The sequence below is a fragment of the Corvus cornix genome, chromosome 13 (genome assembly GCF_000738735.6).
Source record: "Corvus cornix cornix isolate S_Up_H32 chromosome 13, ASM73873v5, whole genome shotgun sequence".
NCBI lineage: Eukaryota > Metazoa > Chordata > Aves > Passeriformes > Corvidae > Corvus > Corvus cornix.
The window spans coordinates 14,878,284-14,904,828 of record NC_046343.1 but is presented as its reverse complement, the minus strand read 5'-3'; the positions used below and the strand labels follow the sequence as shown (position 1 = coordinate 14,904,828).

Genomic DNA, 26,545 nt, shown 5'->3' with positions numbered 1-26,545 from the left:
AGGCACTGCTGGCTGCTGGCCCACGTACAGCCAGATTTTATGCTACACATTCCAGGCTTCTCCGTGGCCCTCCACAAAACACAGACACGCTCAGGTGACACTCACCATCACCCTCAGGATCCCGAATCCCTGCTGCCTGCTGAGGCTGTGTGTGCAACACCTGGGCGCAGGACCATGGGGGTGGAGTGCTGGGCAGGAGGCAATGACCTGGCTGCCACAGTGGCCAGGAGGAGGCCGGCAGTTTTCACCATCATTTCTCCACGGCTCCTGACTCAAGTGTGCCCAAATTAGCTCTTGCCATAAGTAACTTTGATATTTCCAGTGGAAATCATGTAACTGGCACGTCTGTTTTTAAAATCAGGGTTGCTCTGACCTTTCGGTCTCCTTGTTTGTGTGGACAGGCAGGAGAGGTTTGGAAAGCCCCATCTGGCTCTGCTGTTCTGGTGGCGAGGGCTCACGAGGAGGGACCACATGGGGCAGGGTGTCCTCCCATCCCAGGTGCTGGGGCTGAGGGATCCTGTCCCACCAGGGGCTGGGGGTGGATTTGAGATGACACCACAGGGCTGGCCAGGGGATGAAATGTGGGAGGACATGGGTGGAGCAGGAATAAATCCCCTCTGGAGCCTGGCTTGCTCTGCATTTCAGCTCCCATCTGAAGGGCAACATTCTCTGGTCTGAGAATGGCTGTTTTCATGTCACTGGTGTCTTCCCAGCGCCGGCTGCTGAGCAGCAGCTTGGGGTGAGCCAAAAATCTGCAGGCACTGGGAAAACCCCGGTGTTAATGTGACCCAGGACCAGTGTCCCCCGCCTGGCCATGCACCACGGCACTTGCCTGTCCCTCTGTCCTCGCTGCGGCTTGGGCAACGCTTCGGTCACCCCCAGCAGCAGCCGTAGGCAGCAGGAGCCACGGGAAGGGAAGGGATGGGATGGGAGTGTGCCGACGGGCCCCAGCCCCGCGGCTGCCCGCCCTGCCTGCGCAGGCAGATGGCTTTTGCAGGGCGCTCCGGATGTTGGAGCCAGGCTATTTTGGACCACGTGGGCGTCTGAATTCCAGGCGAATCCCCGGCTCAAAAAAAAAAAAAAAAAAATTAAAAAAAAAAAAAAATTCCCAACGCCTGCCAGGGTCCCCGGAGGTGGAAACGCTGCAGCTCGAGTGTCCTCGTGGTTCTCCTGCTGCCTGGCACGTAGGCGGGACTCGGGCTACAGCCCACCCGCCCCTGCGGCACAGACCCCCTGTGCCCGCTCTCCCTCCTCCTGGCCAAGGCTGGGACACCCGGATGGCCGTGGTGTCCCTTGGCACGATGTGAGCAGCTCCTCAGCCCCCAGAAGGGCCCGTTTGGGTGGGGGTCTGGCCGCGCTTCCTTCCTGCAGCCTGCGGGGTGCCTGCCAGTCCCCGGGGCTCTCCACAGCCCGCTCCCCCCTTGCTCCACTGTGCCTGGATGGGAGAGGGCAGAGCGAAACCGGCTTCCTGCCCTTCTCCCAGCCGCCGGCGCGGCGTCTGTTTGCTTTGAGGCCCGGGTCCCTCCTGCCAGGACATTCCCGGGCAGCGGCCGCTGCCGTTTGCACAGGAGCCAGGGGGACATCCCGGACCCCCCCGGCCACAAAGGCCGGTGCCTCACGCCTGCCCCGCACCCGCGTCCCCCTCCTCGGGCACCCCAGGAACCCACGCCGGGCTCCCACGAGGCACAGGAACCATGCGGTGACCCGTGGGCAGCGGGGGCTCGCGTCGTCCCCCCGCCCCAGCCCGCTCAGGAAGGGGTGGCCGGTCCCTGCGTGGCTGTGGCATGTCCCCGGCAAGCGGGGCCAGCGCGCCCAGCGTCCGCCATGTGGGAGACAGCTGGGGTTAAAAATTAACACAGCAGAGCTCAGCTCAGGGGCAGCGGGGGCCGGCCGAGGGGTACGTGCTGCCCGGGGGACCCCCGTGCTGGGACTCGGGGTTGTGTAACTGGGAAGGTGGGGACTCCCACGGCCCTCCAGCGGGGGGGGGGGGGGGCGAGGGCTGCGGTGTCCCTGGGCTTGGCTGGACACAGACAGAGCCCTGTGCCACTGCAGCAGCCAGCTGAGCATGATGGCAGGTCACTCCGATCCCCGCTCTAGGAGGTCGGCACCCAAAAAAACACCAGCTGCCCCAGCTCTGCTTTCCAGCACCAGCAGGGCCAAGGGTTTTGTACCAGTCTGACCCCAGCATGCCAGGATGGGGGGTGTCTCCCAGCACAGCACCTGGAGGAGCTGGGGTCCCCCATCCAGCCCCCTTCCCAAAATCAGGGCTGTCACCAAGGTCTGGGGCTCCTGACACAGCATCTGGCTGGATTTGGGTCCCCTCCACCAGACACCCAGCACCCTGCACGGAGGAGGTGACAAGACAGTGCCAGCTCTGTAACCCACTTGGATGGCAAGGGCTGGCCTGGGGGAATTTGGGGTTGGGAATTTTGGAGGTGTATTTGTGCTGTGGAGACTGTTGGGACACGTCTCCCACTCAGGCAGCCTTGGCAGCCCTCCAGCCACTCATGGAGTCCCACTGCCACCCGGGGGAGGGTGTCATGGACCTGCATGACCCCCCCCTCACTGCTGCAGGGTCAGGCTGCTCTGTAATACCTCCATGTCCCACCCCCAGTTATTCCTGGCTCTTCTCCTGAAGCTGGACTGAGGTCCTGGATTCATTCCCCAGCTGGGGAGAGGGCAGTGCAGACCCCACGGCCAGAGCCCAATGCCCAGCATTGGCAGGGGAGATTTTGGCCTTGGCTCCAGCAGGCAGCGAGCAGGGGCAGTGCTGCTGTTTGCTGACAGGTTTCTGCCCTGTCCCCTTGCCATCTGTCCCCATCCCCTGCCCCCTCTGTCCCTGTGCCCTGTGTCCTCCATCCCTGGCACCATCATTCTCCTGTCTCTCTGTCCCTTCATCCCTGTCCCATTTGCCCTTCATCCCTGTCCCTCTTCTGCTCACCCTTCAACCTTGTCCCACTCGCCTCCCAACCGTGGCCCTGTCATTCTCCATCCCTGTCCTCTCACCCTTTCTTCCTGTCCCATTTGCTCTTCATCCTCATCCTCATCATCCTCCGCCTCTGGCCCACTCACTCTCCCCCAGTGTCCCCCTTGCCCTCCATCTCTGTCCCCTCTGCTCTCCATCCTCATCCTCCTGTCCCTCACAGCCCCCAGCATGCCATGGGAAAAGGCTCCAGTAGCAGATTGGAGGCTCAGGGACTGCCCTTGTCACATCCCTGTGCTCTGGGGATCTGCCTGCCTGGGAGCACTGGGGGACCCAAATCCTCTGGATTTGGGGGACTCCCTGTGACTGGAGTGCTGGGCAGTGGGAATGCTGGGGAGCCCGGAGGTTTGCTGGGGGACACTGGGCTGAAGCCGCAGCTTTGCTGCTGTCACTGTTAGCAAGTCCCAACTTGGCTTTGGGCCTCAGTTTCCCTTCTCTTTGAGGATTCCAGACCTCAGAAAAGGTGACTTGCCCACACCTAAGTTTTCCAAACACGCTGAGAAGTGAAATGTTGCTGCATTTGGGGACCTTCAGTGGGTGGCAAACTCCAGGTGCTACTGCCACAGGCCCTGCCTTGGCAAAGGGGACATCAACACCCCGTGGTTCGTGGTGGCAGCAGGGGGTTGTGTCAGGTCCTTAAAAATAGCCAAAAAGGGGCAAAGAAAACTCTCTTGGTGAAGCCCACGTGGGTGAGATGGTGCTGTATGCTGGGGAGTGTCACCTGGAGTGGTGCTGGTGGGATGCTGTCCCTTCTCCTATGCCACTGGTGCCACCCGCATCCCGTGTGCCTGGCACGAGGCTCCTCTGCTCCTTTTTTGGGGGAGCTGAGAGGCTGAACTGTGGAAGGAGGCAGGTGGGGAACACATTAAGAGGGCCAGCAGAGGAGCTGAAAGGGTGCCCAGGAGGATGGGACCATGCTCCCCCATCACTGCCACCCGGGAGGGAGATTTTTTGGGAAGCCGGAGCATCATCGCAGCACCCGCGGTTGCAAATCCCAGTGGCTAAATCTGCGAGAGGCGCATAATTAACGAGACGTGGATCAAATACAAACAGCGCATCCGCGCCGCTCGCCCCCCCCCGCCCCATCGCAGATTTTTTTGTTTCATTTCGAGGCGGGAGCGGGGTGGGAAGAGATTTCGCATTCCTGTGAAAAAAAAAAAAAATCAACGGCAACACAAACCCAGTTTCATTTTTGTCAGGGTTTCTGCTTTTGAGAGGGTTTGGGTATTTTGCTGGCAACCGAAAAGGCTGCGGGAATTGGGGGTGGTGGGTTTTTTTTGGGCTGTTTGTCCCTGGAAAGCTGCTCTCGGCTGAGGAGTGGGGATTTAAGGATTTTTTTTTTTTTTAAACTTCCAATATTTCAGTGCCCACAACTCAGAGGGGAGAAAAAAAAAAAAAAACACCAAACCCAACAACAACTCTCCCCCTCAGCAGCAAAAAATTCTGGCAAAAAGTTAAGCAGGAAACTTCTGGGCCAAGCGTGTTATTCCCACCCCCCCACCCCCCCCCGCGGGGCCAAACCTCGGGATTTGTCCCCTCCCTCCGGCTGACTTATCGGACCATCGATTATTTGCTGTTTATTCAGGGGGATTTCAGCGATGTCCCGCTGTGGGACCGTGAGGTCCCTCCCGGTGGAGGAAGCAAGCGCGGGGCTCCGGGATTCTGGGATTGGGGCGATCCTTTCTGTGCGCCCGGGCGTGCTGCTGGGATGGGGGAACTCTGCACCCCTCAGTCCCCCCCGCTGCACCTCGGCTACCTGGGGGTGGCTCTTTCTTCTGGGACCTGCTGGCAGCTGCACCCCACGGGGGGGCAGAGAGATGGGAACACTCTGTGGACACCCCATGGAGGGGAGAACAGAGGGACTGGCACCCCACAGGGGGTGCAGAGGGATGGGGTACCTGCAGGGGGACACCCCACACTGGGGACAAGGGATGGAGCACATGCAGGGGAGCATCCCATGGGGGGAATGGACAGAGGGATGTGCACCCCATAGAGGGACAGGCCGGTGAGGAACATTCTGGGGTATGAGGATGCATGTGAGGGTGTCGCCCCTCGGGGAGCAGGGGGGCGGAGGAGGCACAGTTGGGTGACACCCCAGAGAGAGGATGGTGACGTCTCATTGGGGGTCGGTGGGGATTAGGGGGGGCACAGTAAGGTGGATGGGACATGGTGGGGGGACATCATGGTGACACCCATGGGTGCGGCTAGGACACGGGGTGCACAGTGAGGGGAAACCTGTGGGGGACAGGTGGGACGTGGAGGGGGTACAAACAGGCTGGCATCCGTGGAGGTGGATGGGACACGGGGGACACACTCCAATCTCCTCCGTGTGGGACATGGAGGGTTGGGACACCACAGCGACACTCGGGGAGGGGCGGGGGGGGCAGTTGGGACACGGAGGGCGACGCACCACAGCAACACCCGTGTCGGGTGTACAGCCCACGGGCGGCACAGCACAGTGACACCCATGAAGGCATCTGGGACACGAGGGGACACAGCGCGGTGACAACCGTGGGGGTGGCTGGGGCACCATGGAGAGGGGTGGGCACACCACGGCGACACCCGTGACGGGGGGGTAGGTAAGACACGGGGGTCACAGCGGGATAAATCCCGTGGGGGGTGGCTGGGACACGAGGGTCACACTCTGTCGCCACCCGCGGGGTCGGCTGGCCCACGGCGCAGCGGGGTGACACCCGTGGGGGCGGCTGGGACACTGGCGATGGGTGTAGCCACACGGCGATGGGGGTCGGGCGAGCCGGGGCGGGGGAGGCTGGCTGTGCGGGCGGCGCGCGCGCGGGGCGGCGGGGGGCGCGCGCGGCGTGTCGTGTCGCGGCGTGTCGCGGTGTCCGGCGGCGCGGGGCGCTCGGCCCGGTCCGGTCCGGGTTTTTGCCGGCAGCCGCGGGCAGCGGCGGCGGCGGCGGCAGCGCCGTGCAGCGCGGAGCGGGGGCTGCGCACTCCCAGAGCGAGCGGCGATGTGGAGGTGGGTGTGCGGCGGCGGCGAGGCACCGAGCCCGCCTCGGCTCCCCGGCCCCGGCCCCGGCCCCGGGCAGGTGCTGACCTTCCCCTCCCTACCCCGCTCGCTTCCCCTCCTGCCCCTCGCCGGCGCCCGGGCAGCCCCCCGCCGCTCCCGGCAGCGCTGCCCGCAGCGCGGCGGCTCCCGGACCGCCGGTCGGTGCCGGCCCCCGGGGCGCTCCGGCGGCGGAGTTGGGGTGGGGGGTGTCGGGGGGCTGTCGGAGAAAGGGAGGTGGCGGAGAAGAAAAAGTTTGGCGGGGGGGATCCGCGGCTCGCCCCGCTGCCCGGCGCCGTGCCCGGGCTGCCCGCGGCGGCGGCGGGGCCGGAGCTGGCCGCCTGCCCGCCTGCCCGCGTCGGGCCCGGCCAGTGCTGCCTGCGCGGCGCCCGAGCGGCCCCGCCGCTTCCCGGGGATGGGAGGGGACGGGGGGGGGGGGGACGTCGGGGTAACGAGCAAAGTTTTTCTCGGTTGCGACTGAACCCCGCTGCCGGTACCCGCAGCCCGGCTGGGATGCGCTGGGAGCCGTGGGGAGGGATGGAGTGAACCCCCCACGTCTCCCCCCGCCGCCCCGGACCGCCGCGGCAGCGCCCGGTGGTTTCCCGGGTGACAATGGTGGCGGCGGGGCCGGGGGGCGGCGGGGGCGGCGGCGCCGGGGGGAGGCGGTGGGCAGCGGGGCCGGCGCTGCCACCCGCGGTGGGGCTCGCGTGGGGGGCGCGGGGGGACCCCCACCCCGTGCTGGTGTCCGCGCGTGGGTCGCTCCCGCCTCCCCGGGGTGCGCCGGGCTCCCGCGGCAGTTTGGCTCCGCCACCGGTGCCCGGGCGCGGGGTGGCCGTGGGAGCGGCGCCGCTCGCCATCGCCCAGCCATGTGCGACAACTCACCCAACTTTATCATCTCCCCCGTTCCCAACGAACCCCCCCGCCCCGCTTTGCCGTCAGACAGGATTCCCAAACCCCCTGCTCCCCCACCCGCGGCGGGGAGGGTACCCCACGTACCCCACGCACCCCGACACCCATCGAGCCACCGCGATCGCGCCGTGGAACATCCCTCGTTCGCACCGGCGTGGGTGCCACCAGCCCCAGAACCACCGTGGGGGCTGTGGATTGTACCCGAATTTGGGAATTACGGCCTCAAACTCCGCCGAACCGCGGCCCCATGCGCCCCACGGAGGCGTGGGGTATTGGTTTTTGGTTTGGTTTTTTTTCCCTTTTATTTTAATTTTATTATTCCTATTTTTTTTTTTTTCCACCGCATCCCGCAGCCGGCAGCGTCCTTCCTGCGGGGCCGGGGCTGCTTCGGGTCGGGTTATTCTTTGCTGGGATGATTGATTGGGGAGAGGAGGATGGGGGGGTGGCATGGGGGGTTAGGGGGTGGGATGGGGATGGGGGGGTGGGCATCCCACGCACAAACAAAGCTGCGCACACATCCTGCGGTAACGGCCCCGCGTGTGCGCTGACCCGGCCGGGCAACCTTCACCCCCCGCCGCTCCGTGCCGGGGGGGCTGGGGGAGTGATGGGGGATGCCGTGCTGTGGGAGGGCGGGTGAGGCCGCGTTTGGGGGGGCGCGGGGGGATGCCCATCCCGGCTACCTGGGGCGCGGAGCCGGGGCCGGCGGAAGTTTTGTTTCTCTGGAAACGGGCCCTGCTGTGTCAGCGGCCCCTTTGTGCCGCTTTGTCCGCGCCCCCGGCCCCCAGCCCGGCGGCGGGGCCGCACCTGGGGCTGCGGGGGGACGGGGACCCCTCCGGCCCCCCCCCTCCTCCGCCCCGGCCCCCAGTGCTCCCCGGTCTCCGCTGCTGCCCGCGGGCTGCGCTGCATCCCCCGGCGGGGCCGAGGCGAAGGGGATCGGACGGGAAAGGGGGGGGTGACTCTCCCCGAGGTCCCGCTCAGCGGGAGCGCTGGTAGGCATGGAAACCCTGCTCCGTCCCTCTGTCTGTCCGTCCGTCCTTCGCATTCCCAACGGGAAAAGCTTTGGAGAAACGGCTCCTCCAGCGGCACCCGCGGGGCCGCCGCAGCGCATCCCCATCGGTGGCGGTGTCACCCCAAGTGTCCCCGCGCCGGGGTACCCCCGGAGATGCCCCCGGCGCTGCGCCCCCCTCCCCGGTGCCGGTAGCGGCGTCGCCCCGTCGCGCTGGCAGATGTCGCGCCCTGACCTCGGGGACGCCGCTTGGGGGGGGGGCTGTGGGAGGGATGGGGGGGGACACGGTGACGGGACGATGGGGACGGGGACGCGCCGGCGTGTGACAACAAAAGCAAAGTAACAAAGGACCCGCCGGTGCCGCTCAGAAGTTGGTCCCGGCGCCGTTCGGGGCTCGGTGGCCCCGGGGGCAGGGTCGGGGGGGCTGTTTGCCTGGCGGGATGTGCAGGCAGGGGGTGGGGGGGTTGTGCCGGGCGTCACGAACGTCCCCGCGTCCTCCCCCCTGCTTCGGTGGGAAGAGGCAGGAGCCGGCCGGGGCGTCCTTGACATGGATTTTGTGGTGGGGATGCGGGCAGCCGGCGCCGCGCTGCCAGGCATCTGCCCGCACCTCCCCGCGCTCCTGCCCGTGCCTCCTGCCCGTGACACGAGGTGGGTGGGCAGAGGAGAGGAGCTCTGGGTGCTGCACCTCAAAATCCAGCCTGTCCCTCCTCTTTCTCCTCTGTGGCAGAGGTGGATGTCAGGGGAGACGCTGTGGAGGTGTGGGGAGCGTTTTGGGGATCCCCCACCCTGGCGGTCCCTCACCCACCGGCATCCCCTGGTGTCACCAGGGCCGTTCCAGGCAGGTGGCAGCAGTGCAGGTGCTGCTTGTCTGCGACCTGGGGATGCTGCAGGGTTTGGGGGTGACATCCTCTCCCCAAAACTGTCCCCTCTGACAAATCTCCTGTGTGGGGCACTGGAGGGAGGGCAGGGTGCTTGGCCCTCACAGCCAGCACCTGGCACCTCCTGGTGTGTCCATGCAAGGCTTGGCCGAGGCTGGATCCGGCCCCAGCTGGTCCTGGACCCTCCACCTCCCCCAGCAGGGACATTCCCCGGGGTGGCCACAGCGGGTGGCACCGTTCCCCTGCCTCCCTGTTTTGTTTTCCCAAATCCCGGCTGTAGGAACAACCTCTTGATTAAGTGTATTAATAGTTAAACTTTCAGCTCATAGCTTAAACTCACCAGACCACGAAAAGCTCCCTCCTTTACTCATGCTCTGGTGCTCAACTAAAATATTACACTCAAAAGGCTTGTTTTTTTTTTTTTTTTCTCCTTTTCCCTTCCTTTTCCCCTGACTCGACTTTGACTCCTGGGAGCATGGGGGGTCTTGTGGGACTCCCAGTTGTCACTGCTGCCCGTTGCAGCCACCTCTCTGCACAGAGCCCAGGCATGGAGCCAGGGGGGGCCAGGTGTCCCCAAAGTGATTGGTGCTCTTGAAACTCATCCAGGCTGGGGAGGAGGATGGGAGCCACTATCCCAGGAAAAGGCTGGCCCTCCACCCAGCTGGGGACATGAGAATGGTGGGCTGTGGTGGCTCGGGAAAGGATGGAGATGCTGGCAGTAGCTGGTGTGTGGCAATAGCTGTTTTCCTGCCAGGCAGGTGATGGGGAAGGAGGAAGATGGGAGGTTCAACCATGCCAAGTGCAAGGTCTTGCACCTGTGTGGGGACAGCCAGGGGGTGGATGGGCTGGGAGCAGCCCTGTGGAAAATGTCTGGGGGTGCTGGTGGGTGACAGATGGGACGTCAGCCGGCACTGTGTGCTCAGAGCCCAGAAAGCCGAGTGTATCCTGGGCTGCACCACGGGCAGCAGGGTGAGGAGGGGGTGCTCCCTCTGTTCTGCTTTGTGTGACACCCCCCTGGGGCACCACATCCAGCTCTGGGGTCTCCAGCCCAGACAGATGTGGGGCCTGTTGGAGCAGGTCCAGAGGATGCCACGGAGATGGTGCAAGGGCTGGAACCCCTCTGCTCTGGACACAGGCTGGGGATGTTCAGCCTGGAGCAGAGAATGCTCCAGGGAGACTACAGCTCCTTCCAGTGCCTAAAGGGGTTTCAAGAGAGCTGGAGAGGGACTTTGGACAAGAGCCTGGAGTGACAGGACAAGGGGTGAGTGTTTTAAACCGTAACAGGTCAGGGTTAACTTGTACATAGGAAAGAAATGTTTTACACTGAGGGTGGGGAGGCCCTGGCACAGGGTGCCCAGAGAAGCTGTGACTGCCCCATCCCTGGAAGTGTCCAAGGGCAGGTTGGACAGGGCTTGGAGCAACCTGGGACAGTGGTAGATGTCCCTGCCCTTGGTAGGGGGTGGAATGAGGTGGGCTTTAAGGTCGCTTCCAACCCAAACCAGTCTGGGATTTGGTGCAGGGAGCAGGGGTGTAGGAGGGGCATGAGGGAAGAGGCAGGTGGGCAAAGGGGTGGCCGGAGGAGGAACCACCTCCAGATGTGGCCAGTGAGAAATGCCAGGCCAGAGTGGAGGAAATGTGAGTTTGCTGCTGCTCAGCAGTGGCTCTGCTGTGGGGATCAGCTCTGCAGCTGCCTTTGCCTTCAGCAGAGGGACATGTCCTGGTGGGGAGGCTGTGGCTCCCTGTCCTGGGGGGCCTGTTGGGGGAGCATCAGTGCATGTGAGTGAGGAGCAGCCTGCATCCCTATCCATGTCCTGTGGCCTTTGGGACACCCATGGGGCTGGAACCCCAGGAGAGCTCCAGGGACAGCAGGCAGCAGAACGGTGTGACCCCAGTGAGTGGCTGAGGGCGACCTGTGGGTCCCTTTGCCTTTGGGAAAGTCCAAAGGGCACGTTTACCCTGGCCACGGGCCCTTGGGTGCCTGATATATACAGTTGAAAAGCTTTGGGGTCTGTCAACAGCTCAATGCTGGTGGTGTGCCTGCCCTATAGTCTCTCCTTTTGGGGTGCTGAGGGGTGCATCCCTTATATCTTTAGAGTGATTTCATCCCTGCTTGTCTTTTCCCATGGCTTGCAAGCAGGTGGAGTGTGTTGATGGTCCGAGATGACAGCCTGTGCTGCACATGGGTGGCAGCCTGTGATTATGTGGATAAAAGGATTTTTGAGGTCAGGTTTTCCAGTGGCTGCCTTGGTGTCCCTGGTTTCCACCATCCATGGTTATGGCATGGAAACGAGACTGGAATAATGGCTCCCAGGCTGTGGGATCACCTTGGGATGTGTGGGTCTGGCTCGATGTCCTTGTCCTGGAACAGTGTCATTTGTATCAAAGCATTTTCCATCGCCTGAGCTGGGGCATCCTTTGTGCTGGGAGGATGAGGATGTATCACCTCCCCACAGTGATGCTGACAGTGTGGTGGCCCGGGCACGGGAGGATGCGTGACCCTGGAAGTGGTGGCAAAGAATGAAAAAAGAAAAGCTGTTCTCTGATTTTCCAAGCAGGATGTGCTTTTCCATCTCCACCCTCCCAGCTCAGAGAGGTGGGAGCTGGAAAAGGGCTCGGGTTACTGGCCCTGCCCTGTGACAGCCCTGGGATATATTCGGTGGGTGAAGGGTGGGACCTGCCCACGGGGTGAGATGTACCCTGTCATTTCTGGGTCACTTCTGAGATGGGCTTCGTCCCCAGGGGCTGATTGTCACCTGGGTGGTGGCAGGGCTGGCAACAGGGCTGGCAGTCCTGGCCTTGTGAGTGACTCCAGTGGGTTCTGGTGGCTGCTGCCACCCATGAAACCCGCAGCTGGCCCTGGCACGTGCTGAGCTCCCTGAGGATGGCCCCTGCTGGAATGAGGATTGGGTTTGTGCTCAGGTGTGATGAGATTGGGCACGTTCCCCTCTGGCCTCCTCTGGTGCTGCTGTCCCTGGTCATTCTTGGTTTGTGGGTGCCTGACTGTCGTTGATGGATGTTTCGGTTTTGCCTTTGCAAACCTGCCTTGAGTCCATGCCTCTGAAGGGATATCTGGGCAATATCTGTCTCCCACAGTCTTCCTTGTGGAGTCATTGTCTATGCTCAACCAAACAATGCAGCTCCATCCACTCAGCCCCCGGGTTGTCTCTTGGTGTCCCCAAGGGTCTTGGTGTCATTGGTTCTCACTTCTTTTTGCCCTTGTGGGCTTTGTGCCTCTTTCTCTCCCTCAGAGATGGGATTTTGGGGTCCAGACCCAAGCTGAGTCTCTCATTTGAACATCCTGAAGGCTGAGACATTCTCACTTGAACATCTCAACCCTGAAGGGTCCCAAGTGTTTGCAGATCCAGGTGCTCTCACCCTGTAAGAGCTCTTACTCCTCTGCACCCACTTGCTGCTCAGAGGCAGCTTCCTGCTCCCCTGCCACTCCTGGATCTGGAGCAGGGCCAGCGAGGACCATTCATGCCCAAGGAGTGATGCCTTGGGAAGGGCAAGCGAGCTGTGCCCACAGATGATGCTTGGAGGCTCTGTGGGATCTTGCTCCGTCTATAGGCTACTAGAACAGTTTGGGCAGGCAGGAACCTTAAAGATCATCCAGTTACAACCCCTGCTATGGGCAGGGACATCTTCCACTATCCCAGGGTGCTCCAAGCCCTGTCCAACCTGGCCTTGGACACTGCCAGGGATGGGGCAGCCACAGCTTCTCTGGGCACCCTGCACCAGGGCCTCCCCACCCTCACAGGGAAGAATTTCTTCCTAATATCCTAATATCCAACTTTCCTCTTTCAGTTTAAAACCCTCACCCCTTGTCCTATCATGACAGACCCTGGTGAAAAGTCTCTCTCTGACTTTCCCGTAAGCCCCTGTAAAATGTTGGAATGTTTTTCAGCAGGGCCAGGCCTTGCCTGGGCCATGGGGAGGTGGCAGTGGCTGGTGGCCAGGCCATGGCAGCATGTTGGGTTGTCCTTCCCCACCTTTCCCTTGTGCCTGTGCTGGGATCACAGCAGGGAGGCAGATCCCAGCACCCATCACTCCTGGGGTGCCCTGTGCCCCGCTGCCAGCCGGGGACTTTTCCCCCAGTTCCCGCAGCGGGCTGGAGCGGCGGCCGGCCGAGGATCGCTGCCTGGGAGCGCTCCTCTTGCCCTCTGCTTTACCTTCTGCATCTCACTAATCTGATGACCGGAGGTATGCGAAGCATTTCAAATATGGCCTCGTTAGCTGGCTCCGGACAGAGCACGCAAGAGCCGTTTCTTCACACTCTTATTCCAGCCGGCTGTTGCCGTTCCCTCCTCCCACGGGCATCCCGCTGCTGTTTGCCCTGTTCTGGCTGGGATCGGCACAGCCGGCTGAGCCCATCCTGCCTGTCTGGGGAATGAATGTGTCCCGCTGGCCACAGGGTGGGTGTTGGGTTCTTGAACAATTTGGGAGCATCACCGGTGCGTGGGCAAGCGTGTGCCAAGGATTGGGGTGTCCCCTCTGCCCACAGCCTTGGCAGGTGCCCAATGTTCTCACAGTGGACCCAGTGCCCTCCAGGACCTGGAGGGGATCCCATGGCACACGTGACAGTGGTCGTGGGGAGTCTCAGGGAATCTGAAAGGCATCAGGGTGGGAGATGTGGGATGGTGGGTGCTGGCTGGACACCGAACTGTGAGTGCCAGGCTGGGCTGTCCCTCCCCACCTTTCCCTCCTGCATCTGTGGGAAGTACCCGGTGTAGGGAGTGGACTTGTAGGGGTGCAGTGTGAGTATGGGCACAGGGGAGGGGGGACCCTGGTATCCCCAGGGGATGGGTGCTGTCCAAGGGGACTGCAGCCCATCTCTGTCTGGCTCTCCAGGGTGGTCCTTGCAGGGGTGCCATGGCACCCATCTCGGGGTCCCATACCTTTGTCCCTGGGATGGCAAGCGGAGCACCCCATCCCTCTCTGTCCATCCGTGTCTGTCTGTGTGTCCCCATTCCCTCCGTGCCCTGGGTTGGCACAACGTGCTGCCCGCTGGAAGGGGCTCCATTGCCGCCCGTGCTGCTGGGCTTCTGCCTGCTCCCAGTGCCAGCACTGCTGGGGACCCTCCACTCTTGATGTCCCTAGTGTCCCCTGCCTCACCACAGTGACAGCGTGAGCCTGGCACCCTCTCCCCGTTCCGCTATTTAAAGCTGGGGCTGGGGGGAGAAAAATAAACGCGGAGCATGAAGATGGTGATGGTGGCTCTGGCCGCCCTCGGGGACAGCTGGCCCCGTGTCGGCATCCCCGGGGAGGGGATGCCATGGCCTGGCACAGCCGGGCACAGGGCTGCGAGCTGGGCGCCAGGCGTTTGCGCTTTAATGCATCAGGACAGCTTGCGAATTCCAGGCTGGCGCGGCGAGGTGCCGGCCGCGGCGGAGCGTGCGCGGTGTCGCGGCGAGGGCCGCGCTGCCATTCCCGGTTAGCCCGCTCGCCCAGCGCCGCCGGGGTGCGAGGCCCGCGGGGGCCCGGGCAGGGCAGGGCTGCGGGCAGCCGCCGCCTCCCACCGAGCCGGGGGGGTCTGCGCAGCCCCCGCCGCAGCAGAGCTGGGGGGCAGCCCCGGTGTGAGGGGGACGCAGCGGGAGGTTGGCGTGGAAAGGGCGGATTTGTAGGGAGCTCTGTCTCCCTTATCTGCAGGGACCCTGTCTCGCCATCTGCAGGGATCTCTGTTGCTCCTGTCCCCTACTTCTGCAGGGACCTCTGTCCCCTCCGTCCCTCTGCTGTCTGCGAGACCCTTGTGCCCCCCTCCTTTCTGCAAGGATCTCTGACCTCTCCTCCTGCAGGGACCCCTCTCCTCTGTCCCCCTGAATCTGCCAGGGCCCCTGTCCCCTCCTTCTGTCACCCTTGCCCCCTGTCCCCTTCCACAGAGCCCCCTGTTACCTCATCAATAGGGACCCCTGTCCCCACTTCTTTAGGGACTCCTGTGCCCCCATCTTCGAAGCCCCATGTTCCCTCCCACTTTCAGGCTTCCCTGTCCCCCTGTTCTGCTGAGAACCCTGTCCCTTCATCTTCAAAGCTCTGTGTCCCTTCATCGTCAGGGACTCCTGTCCCCCCATATGCAGATCCCCTGTTGCCCTTCTCTGTAGAGCCTCCCACGCACAAAGCCCCCTGCTCCCCCTGCCCCCCTTCTGCAGAGCCCTGTGTCCCCCCGTCCACAGGGATGCCAGCACCCCCACATCCACGGGAACTCTTGTCCCCACATCTGCAGCCCCCTAATCCTCTCATCTGCAGGTCCGGGGTGATTCCCAGTCCTGCCCCACCAGGGATGACCTGGAGGTTGTTCAGGGGCAGCTGGTGCCATCTGAGTCCCCGGGAGAGGGGGTGACCTTTCATCTCTACACACGGGGAAACTGAGGCAGGGAATGGCACTGAATCCTCTCTATGAAGTGGTTTCTCATCCTTTCCCCGAATATTTTCCCCAAATCCGAGCCTGTCAGTGGAGCCGAGATCCCCAGGCTTTCCCCCTATCTCCCCACTGCCTTGTGATCTCCCTCCCCCCACCACATTCAGATTCCTTAAATAAAAAGAGCCTTTAAAAACATGCCTTGCCACCTCGTTGGGAAAAACTGCAGTCACCTGGAGTGCTAATCCCGAGGCACCCTGGGGCTATGGGTGCTCCCTGGACTCGCTCCCTCGAGGCTGGCAGAGGAGGGGGCCCTTTGCTTTGAGAAGGCGTTGGGGGATTAGTGGGAGGATTGGTAAATCTGACCCCAGGTAAAGATTAAGACCCCCAAAAAAAAAAAAAGGAAAATCGTTGTGTTTTTTTCCGTGCCTGATGCACCATGAAGATTAAACTGGGATGAGTCTGTGCGGCAGCCAGTTCGATTAGGGGTGAGGGACAGCAGGGACGGATGTGAGGATGGAGCAGGGATGGGGGCTGTGTCTGGGGGTCTGGAGATGCCAAAGCTGGGGGGGAAATGGCAACCTGGGAGAATGGGGGAACTGGGGGGCCTGTGGCCATTCCCTGGGGGTCCCCAGGCTGCCTGTGGTTGGTGCTTTGGGGGACAACCGTATCCATAACTACTGCCAGCCTAATCCTGGGAATAGCTGGCACTGGGCTGTGTGGGGGCAGCTTCAGGAGCTCATCCCAAAGGCCGATAACTCAATGGATAGGGCTGGAAAGCACCCTGGCAGTGGGGAATAAGTCCCCCACAGTCAGCAGCTGCCTCCATTAGAGGTTGGATGTGCTCTCATGCGAGCCAATGTCCCTGGTCTGCATCCCACAAACCATCCCACCATACAGCCACCTCCAAGGATAACCAGGGACCTCGTGCCTAATATTCCTTACCTTTGTCCAGGCCCCTCACCCTCCATGGCTCAGGGGCCAGGGATACTCCCAGCAGAGCCCCAGGAATCTTGTCTATCCCGCTCCCATGGGAAATGATGGGAAAGGGGACAAGGAGCTCCCTGCAGGACGCAGAGTGGGGGACATGTCCCTTCCCACAGCCAGGGTGTTGAGAAGGGACTGGCTTCCCTGCCATGGTGCTCCTGTGTCCTTTTGGTGATGGAGGGGTGAAAGGAATTGGGGAAACCCCCTCAGGGCTGTCTGGCCATTCTGAAGGACCATGTGACCAGTATGTGTACTGGGAGGAAACTGGAGTGGCTGTCCTTGGGGTGGACCATGGAATGGCTGGCCCCTCCACTGGGGTAAGGCTTTTTGGGGGGCTGAGCACTGGCTTGGGCGTCAAGCACTGGTTTGAGGGTTTGCTGTTTTGGGGGGTTGAGCACCAGCATGAGAGTCAAACAGCATTTTAGGAGACTGAACCAGCTTGGGGCTCAACCACAGTTTTGGGGGCCTGAACCCCAATTTGGGGTCTGGGCAGCAGCTCAGTGGCTGAACACTGGTTCAGGGGGCTAAGCACTGTCTTGAGGGTCAGGCACTGTTTTGGGGGGCTGAGCACCCTCTCGGGGGTGAAGCAACTGTCTGGTGTGTTCAGCACCCACTCGGGTTCAGCGCTGGCTTGGGGGGATGAGCACTGGCCTGGGAGCTGAGCACTGTTTTGGGAAGCTGAGAGCCAGTTTGGCCACCAAGCACCAGTTTGGGTGGCCGAGCACTATTTCAGGGGGCTGAGTACCGGCTCAGAGTTTGAGCAGTGGTTTGGGGGTGGTTTAAGCACTGTTCTGGGGCTGAGCCCCAGTTTGAGGGGCTGGATCCTTCCTGGGAGGGCTGGGGGGGCACCTCACTGAGGGTGTGCTCCTGTCTCACGTCCCATACTGGGGTCTGGCAGTGCCAGGGCGGGGGGTTCTTCCTGCTCTGTCTTTGCTCCCTGTCCTCAGCACGGAGTGGCCTCTGGATGGGAAGTATCAGGAAAAGCTGGCTCTAGGTCCCCGTGCTGCACCAAGGGTGTGGGCCCATCCCAGCCCTTCCCTGCCTCAGTTTCCCTCCTGCAGTGGAAGCAGAGCATCCCCCTTCCTCTGCAGGGCTCTCCCTGCTGCCTCCTGCCCACAGTGTTCCAGCTGCTCTCCCACTGGGCTGCCATGGGCATCCCTGCCCAGACAGGTAGGGATGGGAAGGGTCATCTCATCCCCGCGTCCAGGGGCTGGGTGCTGGTACCCTGGGCAATGCTGGGGTACCAGGAGCATCCCTGAGTGTTCCTCTGGGAACTCAGGTGTGGTGGGTGTCCTGGCAAACCCTCACCCAGCCAACTCTGTACTGGAGCCTCAGCCTGCTCTCCCAAAGGTCCTGGCAAACAGAAACTGAATCTTGCCTGGGGCAGGGTGGCCCTCAGACTGGTGCCAGTGTGTGTGAGGAAGGGTGTGTGTGGGTGCAGGGGTGCCATCCCCTGCCAGCTGAGCTGCTGCCATCGGAGTGGGGAGAAACACGGTCCCCTTTCCAAGGGTCTGCAGCTCTGGGGAGCTGAACAGGAGCCCAAGATATCTCCATCCATGGGGCAAGGAGGGCATATGCCCACTCTGTGCTTTGCAGGTCACCTTGAACCCTGCTGGCCCTGGCTGGCCTGGGGACCCATCTGACACCCTGCCCATGCCTGGGCCAGCAGCAGCTGCACCATCCCCTCTGCTCCAGGTGAGGCCAGAGGATGGGACAGGGCTTTTTCCTGGATTCAGGGCTGTGCTGTGTTCCAGGGCTTGTTCCTTGTGCCAGCACTTCCTCTGGAAGCACCTTTGGGCTCCTTTCTTCCAGGGGTGTGCAGCCCTCCCCCTCCTTGGATGCTCCTCTCCTCCCGATGGGTGGGGGACAGATCCAGATCAGGAGGAAGATGTCTGTGGCTCCATGCCCAGGGTCTGCATCACCCCAATAGGGTCATGCCAGTGCCGTGGCCCCCCCAGCCTTCCCAGGATGTGTTGATACTGGGAGCTGGTCGGGGTGTGACGATGGCAGAAGGTCTCCTCATAGGAGAGGGACACCCCTGGGGACACTGGTCTCTCCCAGGTCCCATCCTGGGGGACAAAATCATGCTCCTCCATCCCCTGGCTGGCTTTGCCCTGGGATGCTATTCTTGGTTGCACCCCCAGCTGCTTCCCAAAGCTCTCCTGGGGGATGACCATGGGGTGAGGGGTGAAGGGTCTCCCTGTGTCCATCCCAGATCTGCCCAGGAACCCCATCCCAGAGCTGGAGTCAGTGCCCTGTAGTGGGGAGTAACTCCTGAGTCCCTCGGGAGCAGATGCACCACACCCAGCCTTGCTGCCCCTGAGCACCCGCCATCATTTATTGGGTGGAAATGCAGAGGAACTTGGAAATTCAGGGCTGGAGAAAGGCCTGGGGGTGCTGGGGGCTGGGAAGGGACACAGTGCCCTAGGCCAGGATGACGTATCCTGGGTGATGCCGGGATGCTGAGAGCATCCCTCTGAGTATTTGCCCGGGAATGCGGCCATAGGTGTGCGGGGGGGGGGAGGGGGGGAGGGGGCTGGGTGCTCCAAAACACACAAACCCCCTGTGCCCTCAAGGCTGAGACTGCCACAAACTCATCTCAAGGGTGAAAATAGCTGTGGGGCGAGAAGGGTGCTTGGCCACATCCCCGCGCAGCTTTGCTTCAGCCACATCCTGTCAGGGGCGGGGGGATGCCTCGCTCTGGAGGGACCCTCCGGTGGGCTTTGTGCCGGAGGGGGCCGCGTCGTGTCGGAAATCACGTGGCTCTGGGGCTTGGGGCTTTACGGGAAGCGAGGGTTGAGGCGAGGGGCAGCTCCCATCCCCCCGGGATGCCTTGGCCGGGGTTCAGCTCCGATCGGGCCCCCAAAGCAGCTGCCCCGTGGCGGCGGCGGCCGCTTCCCGGCAGGCGAGGGGTGACGGGGGCGGGACGAGGAGCCGCCATCGCTCCCCGGAGCAGATGGTCCCTCGGCAGCAAAGCTGCCCCTTCCGCATCGATTACCCGGGCCGGCCGTTTAACGATCGCTTTCCGGGGTTAATTAAACTCTCCTCGCCGAGGGCGGCTGTGCGGCGGGGCCCTACCTGCCTGCAGCCCTGATGCACCCCCGAAACGGGGGGGAACGAGCCTGTGGCTGGAGCTGGGGTTTGCTTCCAAGCCAAACCTTGATATCCATCCTGGAGCGCAGCGGCTGTGCCAGGGGCATCGCCACCAGCGCGGCTGCGCCTCTCCCCGGGGCACCCGGAGCAAGGTCAGCTGCCGAGTGTGGTTCTATCGCACTTTCCAGGCAGCATGGGATGCTGGAGCAGAGGCTGCCCGGTGTTTTCCCCTGACCGCTGTTTTTTTTGGGAGCGATCCCCACTACCTCGCTCCGTGGGGCTTGGTCTGCGCCCACCCATGTCTCTATTCACAATGATTTTGGAGGAAGGCGTCGAGAGCTCGGGGCAGACGGTGGCTCCGGAGCAGCACGGGTTGCAGAGCGGGTCGCAGCCTTGGGATTGTCAGGAGTTGCTGCTTTTTGCATATCTAAATGTGCCCTTTCAGCCGGCGCTCTCGGTCGAAACTGCCATCTTTTGCCTCATTGTCAGCCTCGCCGAGGTTACGCATCGTTTGCTGACTCACAGCCTCCTGCTCTAATTACTCGTTCAACTCCCTCCCTGGAGCCACCCGGCCAGTCCCGGCACATCCCTTCCCGCTGCTGTACCGCCGGCCGGAGGGCTGGAGCCGGAGCATCCACGCAGACCGCCCCCCGCACCCGTCCCTGCCCGCGGGCATCGCTCCGGGGGCAGCTGAAAGCTGCTGCACTCGTCCTTTGCTCCAGCATCCCACTGCTCGCACCCCTGGGATGGTTTTGGGGTGCAGTCGGGGACTGCAGCTGGGCCATCCATGCAACCCCCACTCCCTGCACCCATCCCTGCCCGTGGGCATCGCTGCGAGTCTCCAAGAGCTTTTCTCCTGGTTGCCTGCTCCAGCTTCCCATGCCCACCCCCCCCAAAACCCCCCCCATGATGGTTTTGGGGCGCAGCCGGAGGTTGGTGGGGGCTGTCAGGGCAAACACACGGCGCAGCCGGCCCATTATGCAGGAGCCATGCCTGGGGGGCTCCGGGCTGGCGGCCCCACCGGGCATCCCCCAGGCATCGCCCCGCTGAGGGATGCTCGCTCCCACGCACCCTCCGAGCTTCCCAGGAGCATCCCGGGTGCGCGGCCCCCCCCGGGGCCAGCGGAGCCCGGCCCCCCCTGGGTGGCAGCGCCGGCTGGGACGAGCGGCGCGCTAAAGCCGTAAGCTGAGCCTCTTTGATCCCCGTCCGATATGATCAGCCGCCGGCAAGCTCTGAGCCGGGCCCAGCGTGAATTCCAGCGTCGCGGAGATTCGAACAGACGCCACAATTACCGACGGGATCGGGCTGATCCCGCTCTTGGCCTGCTGCTCCACACTGGCTCAGGTCCTGTCTGCCAGGAACAGGGAAAGCACCAGCTCTGACCTTTCTAATATAATTATTATTTTTGTTATCACCATCATCATCATCATCAACACCAAGCTATGCCCCATCCCAGGCTTGCCATCACTGTCATGCCAGTGCGAAGAGCCTGCTTTCCCCTCCAGCATCTCCCTTCTCAGATCCTTACACCTTCCAAGGAGAGGGGACCCAAACTCACCCATCCCATCAAGCCAGATGGATGCAGGGGCTCAATTTAGTTTTAATTAACTCCATTTTTTATCTCCCCCTGGTTTTGATCGGTAATATCGAGGCAGAAACAACATCCCTGCAAATCCATCTTGCTAAGGGAGGTGAAACCAAGCCGGGTAATCCGGTGGTAAGGACAGCGCTCCGACGGGTAATGCAGTCTCGCTTGCCTTGGAAGAGGAGATATTTTATATATTTATATATCAAGGAAAAAAAGAGCCGTGTGTGTGTTTGCACAGGCTTCTGCCTGTCACAGAATGGTCCAACCACGCATCTTATCTCGTAAAGCCATATTTTGGCCCTTTTTTCCCCCCCCAAGGAAGTGAATTTTAAGCGCCAGGAGACAGTGATGGTTTCTTTGGAGCTGTTAGGATCTGCCATGTACAATAAATCTGTCTTAGTTTGTGGATTATTGGCCCAATAGACCGTAACAGCTCTGTCAGCCTCTCCTGGCGCGCTGTGTCCGGCAAGCTCAGCCTTTGGTGGGTTTTCCTGGTTTTTTTATTATTTTTCAGCAGGAATTTGCTAAGGATTTTTCTGTGCCATGTGCGTGTACAGCAGCTGATAGGGAATTCACAGGAGCTCGGTAACGTTCTTAGGTTTTGGGGTTTTTTTTTTTTTTTTTTGCTTTTTTAAAATACTTCCCCTCTGGAAAAACCCAAAGGCACAAAGTCCAAACCCCCAAAACAGGATGAAGAGCAGGGCAGAGCCTTCCCTGCCAGAGTGCATCCAGCCAGGGCTGCCTCCCCAAAACTTGTGCTGGTTGAGAATGGGGTTTTACTGAATAGGGTTTTACTGCTTTCCAGTAGGATTTTCCCTGGATGGCCCCGCTCCTGCTGGCCGTTGTTTCCAGTCCACTGTGCTTGATCCAAGCCCGGAAAAACAGGATTTCCCAGGGATGGCGTGGGATGGTGTGCTGGCCCCTCCAGCCTTACTGGGCTGAGTAGTACATGCTCCTCTCACCCTCAGCCTGAATTTGAGGGGGTCTGAACTCCCAGAGTGGGGGGGATCTGCAGCTGCTCCTGCCCCAGTGACAGGCCCCCCCTGCTCCTGCTGCTCAGCGCGGCCCTGGGTGATGATGTGGGGTGAGATGTGGGGTGCGGGGTAGGGTGAGATGTGGGGGTGCACAGTGATGATGGGGTGAGCACCGAAGGAGGGACCAGAGTGGGGTGCAGCTGTGGGGCACAGGTTGCAGGTGCAGGCAGGGAGGTGTGGGTGCCAGGCTGGTGGCATGGCCTGGGGGGATTGGATATGCTGTAGGGTTGGGGGACACACACGTCCACCTTTGTCCTCGAGGCGAACAGGAGGAGGCGTGTAGGATTTGGGATGGGGAGAGAGCAGGCTGAGCACTTGGCACCGTCTGGGACGGGGCTGGCGGGCGGCCCCCGCTGTGCCAGGGACGGCGGGCGGTGCCGCGGGGGGCTGCCAGCCGGGGATGCCTGTAAGTCCCCCTGGGCGCTGTGCTGGGGGAGCTGCTCTGGTCCCAGCAGCTCCATAAGCCCATTAAGAGCTCAGGGAGCCTTACACCTCGGGGGCTGCAGCAGGGACTTGCACTGCTTCAGCTTAAACCCCTTGAGCTGAAGCGGGAGTGCTGCTGCGGGGACGCGAGGATGCCCGTGGCCATCGTCTGGAGACACCCATCCTGAATCCCCAGCGTGGGTGCCGGCGGCTTCCCTTGGGATACGGAGGGCTGCAGCCCTGGCGCCAGGATTTGGCTTTGTTGCATTGTTCAAATGCATCATCAGGGTGAAAAAGTACATTTTTTGTCTGAAAAATCCTCAGAGGAGGGTGTTCCCCCTCCGGGTGCTGTCGTTCAGCATCATGGTGTGCAGGAGAAAAGTACAGGTAGGTCCATCTGGGATGAGGATGGGGAAGCCACACTGGTTGAGGGGAACCTGGTCAGGAATTGCTTGGGAATTTTTCTACCCTTAACCTAGATGTACCGTATGTCAAAAGTGCCAGGAGCTATGATAGTAGGAAACCCCCTTCTCCCCCTCAGAGAGGTCTTTGTGAAGCTCATGGGATGAAAACAGCTTTGTCAGAACACTGAGGGAGATGTTGTGGACAGTCCCTAAAATTCCAGTGGCTCATTCCAGACCCAAGGATGGGTTTCTTTTTGTTGAATCCACTACCTACAAGTCCATACCCACTGGTGCTCCAGCTTGTTGAGGGATGGATCCTGTGGGCACTCCCTGACCCAGCTCATCCCACAGCCCCTGCTCATCCCCCAGCCTTGCTCGGGCTTATCCTCCATGGATCATGCCACTGAGGGCAAGGTGTAGGGCCCTCTGGCATGGGGAAGAGGGAGGAGGGATGGGACGGAGGAGGCTGGGGAAGCAGCAAGTGGAGGAGGATGTCCGTCATGGAAGCTGAGAGCAGGCAGTGGGAACCCATTGGGTTGGGAGCTCTGTGCTCTGGAACTTCCCTCCCCTGCCTGGAGCTTGCCAGGCCTGTGGGAAGACCCATCCAGAAATGGGGATATGGATATTGGCTTTCAGAAGAGATGAAAACCCTGATAGGGTCAAACCCTTCCCTGGTGAGGGAGGATGGTTCTCTTGCAAGGGGGGTCACCAATCTGGCAGGCAGGTCCTGAGGGCAGGCTGGGACTCCTGAACCCACCCCGGGCTTGCTGGAGAATGGATGGGCCACCACATGTCAGGCATCAACTACATCCAACTTGCTCCTTGTCATTCCAGCTTGCCACCTGGGAAGTGAGGGAAGGAAGCATTGACATCTAGCTCCAGTTTGAGTGTAGCCCCTCAGAGCTTGGGGCCAGGAAGGAGCAGTGAGCCCAGACAGATGCTCACACCCTGCTATCAGTCCCCTCAGAGCACATCTCCAGTGCGATAAGTTCTTTCCAGCTCCCACCAAGCAGTGTTTCCTTCATGCTTCAGCTTCCCCAGGCTCAGTCTTGTGGCCCTTCCCTATCTTCCTCAGTGTTGTGACAGCTTGTACATGGGTTTTTCCGTGGTTGCTCTCCTTACAATCATAGAGTGAACCTCTCTGTTTCTTACTGTGAGTCCTGCAGCTCTTTCAGCTGAGGGTCCCTCCCATCCTGACCCATGCTGTGGCTGGTGGTGGTGATGGTGAGCCCTTCCTCCTTCCCAGGACTTCAGCTCTGCTTTCCAGCTGTCCTGGGGTTGGTTCTTTAAGATCTGCCAGCTTCCCCCACCTCACTTGTGCTTTTTAAAAATTGCCATAGAATCAGAAAATACTTTGAGTTGGAAAAGACTAATTAAAGACTATCTTGTTCCACCCCTTGCCATGGGTAGGGACACCTTCCACCAGACCAGGATGCTCCAAGCCCTGTCCAACCTGGCCTTGAACACTTCCAGGGATGGGGCAGCCACAGCTTCTCTGGACACCCTGTGCCACCCTCACAGGGAATTTCCCCCTCATACCTTATCTACCCCTGCCCTCTGTCAGTTTAAAACCCTCGTGCCATGTCCTGTTACAGCAGACCATGGTGAGAAGTCTCTATCCACCGTTCTTCTATGCCCCCTTCATGTACGGAAAGTCCACAGTGGGGTCTCATGGCTGTGCAGGACCCCCAGGGACAATCTGAGTGTTCCACAGCAGCCCCAGTGCTTTCTGCAGCCAGACTGGTATCCAGTCATCAAAGAAGCTGGGCCGTGGTACAACACCTCCCTGCCCTGCCACCCCATCACAGGCCCGACAGGTTTCTGGGAACAGTTTTCCAGGAACAGTTTTCCTAATAACTCCTGCCATCAGGTTGCCCAGGAGCGCTGTTTTTCTATCCTCTACTGCCATGAAAGGGAAGGAAGATGCCTTCCATTTCAGGCTGATTCTTGAAGAAGTGTTAAGAACCAAGAAAGATACCCAAGAGGAATCTCTGAAGGAGAGCTTGGCTTGGGTCAGTCCCTGTGTGCCCTCCGGCCTCAGGTGTGTTTGCTCACCCGAGAGCACGCTGTGTGTTGGGTGCAGGACACCCCAGCCGTGGTCCTTGTTGAAGGCAGACCTTGTGTCTGAGGACATTTGGTCACTGCTGATGCCAGTGTTGCAGTGTCCCCACCATCAGCCAGGATGGGGCACCCCTGGGGTTCCCTGGTCCCCAGGATGTGGTACAAACCCTCCCGGTGGCTCTGCTCTCCTGGAGGATGAGATGCTGGTTGCTCCCTGGGATCCAGCAGGTGCAGAAGGGAGGAGTATCATCTTCCTCTTGATGCCAGGATGCTCCAATTTGCCCGCTTGTTTGGGTGTTGCATTAATGTGGTTTCCTTGACTGCCCTTGCCCTTGAGTGTGCGGATGGCTTGGGAGATCTGGGTCTAGTGATATGACCATCCAACGTGGAAAAGCCCAAGGAGGGGGAAAAGACAGTGAGGGGTGCAGGTGACCCGAGGACCAGTGAAACCAGCGCCTGAGGTGTGCCCTAGGGCGAACCAAAATGGTGGAGGCACCTGCCAAGCATCCCGGTCCTGGAGGTGTTGGCAGCAAGTGTCCCCATCCTCTGGCTCCCAATGGCCTGGGCAGCACCCTCCCCTCTGCCAGGGCTCCAGCACTGTCCTCTTGCTCAGCACCTTCTGGCCTGCTCGCCAGTGCTGCCTGGAGTTGTCCTGGGCTCTCTGGTTCCGTCCCCAGTGCCTCCAGCAGGACCTGGCTTGCAGCAGGGCTCGGCCACCGGTGATGTCTCAGGGAGTGGGAAGCTTGCAGGGTGCACAGGAGCGAGCTCAGGCAAGTGTTTGTGTCTGAGCTAGAGAGCACCAGGGTTTGCTCTGTGTTATTCTGGATCTAAAAGGAAAAAAAAAGGGATTGCTCTTTCCCAGTTCCTGCATTTCCTGAGAGCAGCCTAGCTCCTAGCTTATCTTCAGACAGCCTCAGGGGTATTCCCTTGGAGTTTGGGAGTTTAATCAGGCATTGCTGGGGCATGTGAACTCTGCGGCGAGTCGCCGTTCCCAGGGAGGGGAGCGCCTCTCGCAGATATTTGGGTTGGCGTGCCTGGGCTGGGGGCTGGGCTGGCTGGGAACGAGCTGCTGCTTTTCCTGGGGATGCGACCGGGAATGGCTGGGGGTGATGACCTCCCTCCCTGCCTGGGAGGATTGCAGGCAGGATGCTGCAGGCAGGGTGGGTTCCCCTGGACATCCCCACAGCGGGGCTGCCTGGGCTTCACTGTGCTCCTTTGGACCTTTCATCCCCTCCAGCCCTGCCTCTGCCACCTGCCTCTTCCCCTTCCAAACCCATGGATTTTCCTTGTAGCATCCTAGGTGAGAACTTCTGGTCCCCACCAGCCATCCTGATTATGACCTGGTGCCCTTCTTCTGGCCCCTCTGGCCATAACCCGACCCTGCTGCTCGTTTTATTTTGGGTGATTTTGAATTGGGCAGAGAATCAGGATTCCAGTGGAAATGCCCGATGCCGGGCTCTGCTTCACCGGTGGAATCGAGGGCTTTGTTGCTGGCTCTTTTGCAGGCAGTATTTCTTTTTTTGGGGGCTGGATATATTTCTGGCAAGTAAAATGACGGATGCTCTGTTTCGTTTCCAGTGGCAGCGTTTCAGATTCCTTGCTCCAGGGCAGGAGCCGAGCGAACTCCAATTCCAGAGCAGCTCTGGTACCTTGGCAGCTTAAAGGCCACGGGGTTTGCTTGAATGACAAGCGGTGCTGAGCGTGGGGAAAACTAGGGAGAGGCAGTTTTGTGCTCATGCCTTCCATCTCTTGTAGGAGCAAGATCCCACGGAGCGGGGAGGCATCTTTGTACCGTCTTCCTGCTCTGCAGGCAACTGGGA

General features: G+C 61.1%; 1 protein-coding gene across 3 annotated transcripts in view; it reads left to right on the top strand.

The window, feature by feature from the left end:
• The first annotated feature begins 5,899 nt into the window (after nt 1-5,899).
• CXXC5 (CXXC finger protein 5) overlaps nt 5,900-26,545 on the top strand; it is a 36,482-nt gene continuing 15,836 nt past the window's right edge. For 2 of the 3 annotated variants that reach the window (XM_039559702.1, XM_039559700.1), the window contains exon 1: nt 5,900-5,963. The gene's annotated coding sequence lies outside the window, so the exon portion shown is untranslated. Of the gene's footprint in view, nt 5,964-6,013; nt 6,034-26,545 lie in introns of those variants that run through there. The other variant, XM_039559701.1, reaches the window with a different exon arrangement.